We start from the raw sequence: 6,032 nt of genomic DNA on the forward strand, positions 1-6,032 counted from the left end.
AAGCTGCTGTTGAAACTCACCAGTTGCTCCTTGGAAACTCTATACAGTGTTGCTATGAGGCAGAACAAATTTGACAGCCTTAACAACAACATATATATATACATATGTAGTTATTATTAAGTAACATGGGGTCAGTTTTGATTCAAAGTGACCTGCATAGGATTTCAAGGAGCAGCTGGTAGGTTTAAACTGTCCACCTTGTGGTTGGCAGCTCAATGCTTACCCTACAGGACTCCATACACATACACATACATACACACACACACACACACACACACACACAAATCTATATACCCAATGACCAATTCCATTGCTTAGCTATGCAATCATAAATATTTAAATATGTTCACCATGTTCAAAGCAGCACTATTTGTTATAATAGTGGAAATTATGCAACAGATGTATGAATATATCAATTATAGTACAGTCATTCAATGGAATATTGTTGTGGTTGTTAAGTGCCATCAAGTCAGTTCCAACTCATAGTGACTCTGTATAACATTGCCAAGGAGCAACTTGAATCACCAACCTTCTGGTTAGCAGTCCAGTGCTGGAGCACAACACCAGAATTCCACAATGGAATATTACACACTAATAAAAATAAGGGAAAATTTTCTGGAAATAAACTATGGCTGAATCTCTAGAACAACATGTTAACAGAAGAAGATAGATAGGGAAAAAAAGTATATACCTTACTATTGTATTTATACTAAGTCAATACAATTCAAAACAGTGATAGAAGTAAAAATGGGGTTTTTGGAATGAGTGATGATGGGGAGAAGTTCAAAGAGTGCTTCTGAAGCCTTGTTTGATTGCTTTCTCAATTTACATGGTAGTTAGATAAGTAAAGAGTTCCAGGTAGTGCAAACAGCTCAAGTCTGAGATGATAACAGAAAAGTTGGAGGTTCAAATTCATCCAGAGGTAGCTCAGAAGAAAGGCCTGGCTATCTACTTCTGAAAACTTTGTCATTCATTAGTGACTTAACAGTCAGAATCAGTTAGGTGACAACTGGTTTAGATTTAGACAAGTGTACACACTTTCCAAAATATTCATTCAGCAGTCACATAAACTGTGATTATTTTTCTCTTTGTATTTAATACATGAATTAATTTGTAAACCTTTCTCATCATATTGTTAAAACAGTTTACAATTCATTAGAATAGGAAGAATGGAATATTTGAAAGGGTAAAGACAGGAAAGCAATCTGAAACTTTGAGCTCAATATTTTAGAAAATGGCGTCTTATTTTCACTACTCCCAACTGTGAAAGGTACTTTGAAAACTGTTCAAGGTAGAATTGTGGGCTTGAAATTAATGCACTGCTGATACCTTTTCTTGGTCTTTTGATTAAAAAGGAAAAGATATGAAACAAGTTTTGATGACTGCAGAACGAATCTAGTTACGGTCTACCATCTGTAAGCTTCATGAGGTCATCTGTTCCCTGAAAATGAAAAAAACTGTTATTCAGCTTTTTAGCCACCATTAGTCTATATGATATATGTTAGGTTCGGTTCCTTTATTGATTTCCTACTTCTGTAACAAATTTCCACATATTTAATGACTTAAAACAATGCGATTTTATTATCTTACAGATCTAGAGGTCAGAGTCTTTTGGGGCTAGAATCACAATGTTGCCAGGCCTCTGTTCCTTCTGGAGATTCTGTAGGTGGAAACTTGCCTTCTCTTTCCAGCTTCTAGAGGTCCATGTTCCTTGACCCATGACCCTTTTCCATTTTTAAAGCCAGCAATGGCGTCACTTCCATCTCTACTTTCATCAAACAATTCTTCTAACTCTCTTGCCTTCCTCTTTTCCTCGTTATGAATTGTGAATACATTGGACCCACACTGATAATCCAGGATAATCATCCAACTCAAGAACTTTAATTTAATCACATCTGAAAAGTTCCTTTTGCCAAATTTACAGGTTTCAGGGATTTGGATGTGCAATAAATAGTTGAGAGCCATTATTCTACATTTCTCTAGTACCTAGCTTCACATTTCTGCTTAATTCAAAGACCTTTTGAGACATCTTACCCCATTCAGTTTAATTGCCCTAATTAATTTACCTAAGTAGCCCTTAGGTAAATTAGAATAAGAATAGGAACTCCAGAACACTTAATTTTGCTCATAAGGAGGCAGTTGCTCAAAAAGAGCAAGGGGATACTGAATGGTTTAAAATCAGGAAAAGCGTGCACCAGAGTTGAATTTTTTCACCATACTTATTTGACCTGTATGCTGAGTAAATAGTACAAGATAATAGATTATATGAAGAAGAACATAGTATCAGGATTGGAGGAAGACTCATTAACAACCTGTAATATGCAGATGACACAGTCTTGTTTGTCGGAAGCAGAAAAGGACTTGAAATACTTACTGAAGAGAATTGAAGACCAAAGACTTCAATATGGATTGCACCTGAATATAAAGAAAAGGAAAACCTGCACAAACAAACCAGTAAATAACATGATAAACAGAGGAAAGACTGAGGTTGCCAAAGACTTCATTTTGCTTGGACCCACAATCAATGCTTATGGAAGCAGCAGTCAAGAAATGAAATGACTTATTGCATTAGGCAAATCTGCTTTGAAAGACCTCTTTAATGTGTTAAAGAGCCAAAATGTCATTTTGAGGGCTAAGGTATGCTTGACATGTCTGTAGCATTTTCAGTTGCCCCATATGCATGTGAAAGTTAGACAACGAAAAAGGAAGGCCATAGAAGAATTGATGCATCTGAATTATGCTGTTGGAGAAGAATATTGAAAATACTATGGACTGCTAGAAGAACAAACCAATCTGTATTGGAAGAAGTACAGCCAGAGTGCTCCTTAGAAGAGAGGATGGTGAAACTTTGTCTCATTCTTTGGATATGCTGTGAGGAGGGATTCTTCCCTAGAGAAGGACATCATGCTGGTAAAATGGAGAGCCAATAAAAAATAGGAAGACCACAACAAGATGGTGGATTGACACAGTGGCAGCAACAATGCGCTCAAACATAATGATAATTGTGTGGATGGTGCAGGACTGGGCATTGTTTCATTCTGTTGTGCATAGCGTAGCTGAGTTAGAACCAATTTGATTCCTGGTGTGGCACAGTAGTATAAGTACCTTCCTGCTAAGCACAAGGTTGATAATTCAAACCCATCAGCCACTCCTTGGAAACCCTATGTAGGGTCGCTATGAGTAGGAACCGACTTAAAGGCACTAATACTGCCAATAAAAACAACAAAGGAACCCTAGTGGCTACTAACTAAAAGTCAACTGTTTGAACCCAGCAGCCACTCCTTGAAAGAAAGATGAGACAGTGTACTTTCATAAAGATTTCAGCTTTGAAAACACCTTTGGTGTAGTTCTACCATATCCTATAGGTTTGATATGAGTCGGAACTGATTTCACCACAATGGGTATTAATTGACCTAGATCTCTGGGTTGTGAAATGACTAAGTGTTGGGCTATCAGTGGAAAGGCTGGCAGTTCAAACCCACCCAGCAACACCTCAGAAGTGAGGCCTGATGATCTGCTTCTAAAAATCCCAGCCTTTGAAAACTCTATAGAGCACTTCTACTATGCGCACATAAGGTCCTCAGTAGCAATGACAACAGTTAAGTGGCATACCATTTTTCAAGTGTATCTCAACAAATAATTCATGCAAATGCTCAAATTATTCAATAATATAGCCTTTAAAAGGAACAAACAAAACAATTGTTTATCTCCACCATAATGCTCTTGCCATCTACCAAAGCAGACAGTGTAAGCTTCACACCAAGCCTCACAGTGTAGCCCACTCCAATTAAAGTAGAGTTACTGACTTTTGCAGAAATGGAAACGGTAGGATTCAACTGATATTTAGCAGCAATACCACAATGAGTGCAGTTGGTGGTAACTGATGTCCAAGCAAGGTTTACTGAAGTGTCAAGATCTTCACATATTTTCTGATAAAATGATTCTCCAAATTCTGTCCCATCATTGACATTAGTATGTAATGGGAGTCCCCAGTCCTGTAGCCCACTGCAAACTTAATTATTCCTTGTTGGTTTTGATTTGGCACTGTCAAAGACCATCTGGTAGCCAGCAAGCCAGTCCTCATAACCAAAGACGGCTGAACCATGGATCACAAGTCCAGAAAAATCAAAGGCAACATCATAACCAAGGTTTTTGCACTCCCTCCTTTAAGAAGATTTGATTTTATCACTTTTCTTTCCCATGTTTGGTGAGAAGGTGATATCAAATGTCAGTTTTAATACCTTAACAAATCTGGTCTTCAATCGCTATTTCTGTTCCCAGAGTGTTTATCAGTGTTCCATTTTTCTGTGGAAGTCAGATCATACTCACATCACTTATATTTGATCTCCAAGATTCCAGTAACTTTACCAGTGTCGGAACCAGATGTGGAGAATTCCATTCCACTGCATGACTCTGTTTTCACATCCAATTTCACCAACCCCAAATCAAAGGTTAGCATACAATGGAGGAATGCACACTGGCCTCACAGCTCTGCCCGTAGGTCACAATGGCAAGGCAGCGGGAGGGGTTGATATGATGGTCTCCTGAGGGGGCCACTGATTGATATTTGATTTTTTTTGTTTTAACTTTTTTCATTAAAACAGAAACTGAAATACAAAATCATACCTAATTCCATATTCTGTGATAATTAACCAAGGGATATCTGAAGAAATTTTAAGAAGTATCATTCTAATGTTCTTATTCTTTGAATATATCCCTTTAATCTAAATTATAATGTGTGTATTTTAAATTTAATAAGACCTATCTCACTTGTGCATTTTTGTATCAATTTATTTGGCATACTTTAATGCCACCGTACTTGTTACTTCAGAAATAATCCTCAGTAAATTATTAGACCTGATCCCCCCCACCTAAATTAGCCAACACACTCTGATTATCTTCTCTCAAAGTAACCTATTATTTCCCTTCATTGTTGTTAAGTGCCATAGAGTCAGTTCTGACTCATAGCAACGCTGTATAGGGTTTCCCAGGAACGGCTAGTGAGCTTGAACTGCCAACCTCGCAGTTCAAACCGACCTTGTAGTCCAGCACATTAGCCCACAGTGCCACACCAAGACTCCATTTTGCTCCATTGTTAAGTGTCGTCCAGTCGATTCCAACCCATAGTGACCCTGTACAGGGTTTCCTAGGAGCAGCTGCTGGGTTTGAACCACCGACCTTGTGATTTGCAGCCCTGTGCTGATCCTACAGTGCCACAATAGAAGTCCATTTTCCTTCACAGCACTTACTAAATTTAGAATTTTTTTCTGTGTTTTTTTGTTATTTGTTTATTATCACATCCTTTCCCAAGGAAAACTCAATCAGGACAGAGATTATGTAAAGTATATTTAACTCCTTTAAACCTGAATCAGGTGGGATATAGTAGACTCTCAATAGTTTGGGAATGAGTGTACACATACAAGGGGGCTTCAAAAATTTCATGGAAAACATTCATAATCTTTTCATTCCATTCTCCCTACAAACTTTAAAAGCCCCCTCATACCTGTATGCTGTGCCTGTGAAGCTGGCTTAACCCTGACAGAGAACTTCTATCTTTAACTAGAAAATCCATCAGTAAAATTAGCAAGGTTCTCTTCACTATTGTCAACTTGTCTTTTCAAACTTGTCCACCTTGAATAGAGTCATGGCTGTTGTTGTTGTTGTTGTTGTTAGGTGTCGTTGAGTTGTTTCTGATTCATATCGTCCCTACGTACAATAGAAAAAAACCATTGCCTGGGCCTGCGCTATCCTCACAGTTGTTGCCATGTTTAAGCCCAATGATGCTGCCGTGCCACTGTTAATCCATCGTGTAAGGATCTTCCTCTTTTTCATTGACCCTCCACTTTACCAAGCATGATGTCCTTCTGCAGGGACTGGTTCCTCCTAACTACATATCCAGAATATAAGAGACAAAGTTTCACCATCCTCACTTCTAAAGAACACTCTGGATGTACTTCTTCTGAAACAGATTTGTTGGCTTTTCTGGCAGTTCATGGTACTTTCAAAATTCATCTTCAACACTATAACTGAAA

General features: G+C 38.1%; 1 pseudogene; it reads right to left on the reverse strand.

Annotated features, from left to right (window-relative positions):
- Window positions 1–3,677: 3,677 nt before the first annotated feature.
- Window positions 3,678–4,459, reverse strand: LOC102835237 (annotated as a pseudogene).
- Between the last annotated feature and the right edge of the window lie 1,573 nt (window positions 4,460–6,032).

Source organism: Chrysochloris asiatica, unplaced genomic scaffold, assembly GCF_000296735.1.
Source record: "Chrysochloris asiatica unplaced genomic scaffold, ChrAsi1.0 scaffold00133, whole genome shotgun sequence".
Classification (NCBI taxonomy): Eukaryota; Metazoa; Chordata; class Mammalia; order Afrosoricida; family Chrysochloridae; genus Chrysochloris; species Chrysochloris asiatica.